This window comes from Dipodomys merriami, unplaced genomic scaffold (genome assembly GCF_024711535.1).
Source record: "Dipodomys merriami isolate MVZ:Mamm:240054 unplaced genomic scaffold, mDipMer1.0.p SCAF_3, whole genome shotgun sequence".
Taxonomy (NCBI): domain Eukaryota; kingdom Metazoa; phylum Chordata; class Mammalia; order Rodentia; family Heteromyidae; genus Dipodomys; species Dipodomys merriami.
In genome coordinates, this window is record NW_027204492.1 from 54,369,684 (window position 1) to 54,374,193 (window position 4,510).

Here is a 4,510-nt window from a genome sequence, read left to right on the forward strand (position 1 = left end):
TAGTTAGTACAATATACCATTTATTTTCATGATATTTTGAAAGATTATTTCCTCAAATGTTCAAATTAAGTAACAATGATAAAAATTTTCAAGTGATATATAATCATTACATGAAGGGTCAGGACTTCAAATACATATTTAACTGTGTCGGATATTATATTGTGTCTGTGAAGACTTTGTTAGCAGATAATTAAAACTAATATATTTTAGTTTCTCTACTATCTCTTATTTACTTCTGATTTCTAAAAGTAATTATTTTCTCTTACTTCACATCCTCCCCATGGTAATATTGCTTATTATTAGGCATAAAATTGCCCTCCTCGTCAATGTAATTATGTGATGATGTTCAACAGAATTATAGTGCCTTTAAAGATAATCACAATTATATTAAACAGAATTATACATTACAGACCAAATGACATTCAAGCTTCTAGGGAATACTACCTGAGTAATATTTAAGTTTGATAGTATTTAAAAAATGTATACATGCTGCCTGGATGATTACATATTTCTGTGATTGAACTCAGAAAGTACCCACATTTCCTAACATTCCAAAATATTATTTTATGTCGCAGCCTACATGAGAGCTAAATGTTTTAAACTTTATTTACAGGTTATAATACTTTATAAATTCAGTAGTAACAAAATCTCAACACAGCACCTTTAAGTCTCTTGAGACATGAAGTCATTAACATTTAATATCTTAACAACTAAATTCACCTGCATAGGAAGTGTGAATTATATTAAGGGGAAGAATAAATCCTATTAAAGTGAGATAACTTACAGAAGCCATATTAATGGGAATCTAAAACTTTAATGCATAGACTGCATTTTGATTACTAAACTTTATTTATGTGGAAAATTGAAATTATTTTTTTACTCTTCAAATACAAAAAAAGTAAAATGTATTCATAACTGAACTTTGATGCAAAATTTGCCAGCTATCATTATTTCAATTCGAAATATATATTTGGAAATACAAAATAATCAGATAAAAATAACACTTATAAGAGTGTAGATCTTCTCATATTAATATATTTCAGCTCTGAAGATACAATCAGCATGATATAGCTTGGTGAAGAGTAGTTACAAGACCTTATATAATGCTAAGAAAGATTTCTCTCAGATTATCTAATATATAATAAAATGCCAACATGTTTAAAATGCTGTATCTAATTTTATAAAAGGCTCTTAAATCGAACAAAAACAAGACTTCTGTTTTTTTCCCTCCTGAAATAAGTAGTTTTTAATGGCCTAAAGTTAGATACCTAGCAATTTGTGTAGCCCTGTACGCTTCAAAGTTAATAGGGAACTAAGCTGATTCATCCTTTGAAAAAAACAATTAAATTCTCTAATTATGGATCATTTAATTTAAGAAATGAGCACAAAAAGGCAGGAAAATGATGTAATGTTTCAATACGTAACCAGAAAATACTTATGCTTTTTCCTGCCTATGGAGAAAAGAATTGATGTGCTAAAAGGTAACTGTGCTGCTTATAATTTCACATGTTATAAATGTGAGTTGGTGTCTATAGTTATTGAAAATAATTTATTTGAAAATTTTTATATCTGACTTTTAAAAAATATTGGCTGTTCAGATCTCATGAATAAACATTTAGCTTCTCAGAGCATAGTTTAATAATTATTAGCTGCAAAGTATAAACATATTGTTGAGAACAAGGGCAAAATATCATTATCACCATCCATTTGGAATACTATTTTTGTTGTTTTTCTTTTTTATCACCATTATGTTCTTTATTTATTTTTTATTGTGAAAATACCGTACGGAGGGGTTACAATTACATGGCCAAGATAATGAGTACATTTCTTATCAAGCATTGTTGTCCCCTCCTTTGTTTCCTCTTCCCGTCCCTTCCCATCTCCCCCCCCTCCTCCCCCCCCCCCCAGCCCTCGGCCAAGGTTGTAAAGTTCGTTTTGGGCATAAGGACTTGTATATCTCGTTGTTGCAATGGGTCCATCTGTATCCCTATTTAAACGATTTGTTTTTTCCCTTCCCCTCCACAAATTATACCAACATCAAATACAATGAAAGCAGGGGTTATACCGTGGGGGTGGGACATACAAAGCAACAAAGAAATCATCTTTTAAATATGTTAGAAAAAAATCGCAAGAAAGAAAAATAAATTGAATCCTTATCTTGGGGTTCATTTCACCTAACATCAACTTATCTGACTTTTTCTGCTTGTCTCAGGCATATACTAGTTACTGCAAATAAGGGAAACCATGGGACCCATGTTTCTTTGGGCCTGGCTTATTTCACTTAATACAATTTTTTCCAAGTCTTTCCATTTCCTAACAAATGGGGCAATGTCATTCTTTCTGATGGAGGCATAGAATTCTATTGTGTATATATACCACATTTTCTTGATCCATTCACCATTAATAATAAATCTTAGAAATTAAGCTAAACAATTGGTATTTCAATGATAAAAATAATTACCTCCTACAGGTCCACTTTAATTAAATAGAAAGCTATATCATTTATAATAGAACACTTTACAGCCAGTAAGAATTTAAAGCTTACACAGCTTTTAAATAAACAACAAATCTTTTCTCCTTACAATTCTACTCTAAAAATCCTGTCTTTGTTGCAATTACTAACATTTACATAGGATTGTTATAATTTTAAAATACCATCACAATTACTATATTTTCCATCATCATACCTATAAAGGCTTAAAAGCAATTTGACATATATCTATTAAATCTTTATAAGAATTCATGTAAAGTTGAAGATACTCTATTATCCATAATTTATTTGCAGACTGAGATGAAGCAAGATGTATATGATCATAAATAGCAAAAACAGAAAAAGTTCAAGTTTTTTGTTTGCCACTAACTTTATAACTATGGAGTTTCCTTATAAATAAGACCTTCTTTTGAGAATGGTTATTTTATGATATAAATAAAAATATTCATAAGTCCCATGGTTTCCCTTATTTGCAATAACTAGTGTATGTCTGAGAAAAGAAGAAACAGTCAGATAAATTGATGTTAGGCGAAATGAATCCCAAGATAAGGACTCAAAAGATTTTTCTTTCTTGCTATTGTTTCTAACATATTTATAAGATGATTTCTTTGTTGCTTTGTATGTCCTTGTCCCATGGCATTACCCCTGTTTTCGCTGTATTTGATGTTGGTATAATTTGAGGAGGGGAAGGGAAAAATCAAATTGTTTAAATAGGGATACAGGTGGACTCATTTCAACAATGGGATATACAAGACATTATGTAGAAAAACAAACTTTACAACTTTGGCGAGGGGGGCAGAAACGGGGGAAAAAAAGAAAAAAATCATTTCGTTTTCTTTTTCTTTCCCTATCTTCCAGTTTTCTATATTCTGAAGTTTTGGTATAGTATTCACCCAATGAGAATCTTCATGTTTGCTTGGACTAATGTGTTTTTTTTTTTTTTTATGAAAAGTTTCTGTCTATCTCTAACAATATTCTTTGTTCTGTAGTCTGTTTTTTCTCATTACAGTTTTGACATTTTATGTTATTGGTATGAATAATGGATTTTGACTTGTGATTTTTAACAATGTTTAATTTTCCCAGTGCTGGTCTTTGCATATGGTAGGCAATGGGTTTGTTTAATATCATAAGAAAACTAAGTCATATATAATTTCTTTAATTAATTAACTAGTATATTTTGGCATACCTCTGTTTGATATGATACTATGAAATTTTAATTTTTTAGATATTTTATGTTGTGATTTAATTATTTTTAATTTTTTTTTGGGGGGGTCCGTTCGTGGGGCCTGAACTCTGGGCCTGGGCACTGTCTCTCAGCTCTTCAGCTCAAGGCTAGTGCTCTACCACTTGAGCCACAGTGCCAATTCTGGCTTTTTTCTTTTTGCTTATGTGGTATTGAGGAATCGAACCAAGGGCCTCATGCATGCACGGCAAGCACTCTACCACTGAGCCATCTTCCCAGCCGCTTATGTTGTGATTTTAAACATTTACCTTTTGCCCCAGTTCTCCTTACCATTGCTATTTGATCTCTGTGTGTGCCATATAGGGGAAGTTGTTTTGGGACCCCTATTAAATGACCTAAAATATCTTAATGTTCTGTGTCCCATGAAAGAGACTCCATCAATGAAATCATAGAGGCTTCAGGAACTCTGCTATTTTTCACAACTGTATCTTTTTGTTACCTCCGATTCCCTTCCTTCTACATTTTGTGTGCATATGTAAGTGTGTGCACACATGAAAGAGAAAATATGCTAATTGAAACAGAAACTATAATCCCTTGTTACTTGCTATGATGTTTTTGAAATTCTGTGTGCCTTCTTGTGTCTAGGCTGGAAAGGCAAGCTTCAGACTTGCAAGGAAAACAAATAGAAATAAAAACGGATTTCCAAAGTTATTTGTTATGCCTACATGACTTTAAAAATTTTAATCAGTCCCGCCCGAAATATTTGGATAGATAAAGAAAATTGAGAGGAAGTGTTGGATTGGGAGGTACTTGGCAGAATAATGAAAGGATCGATA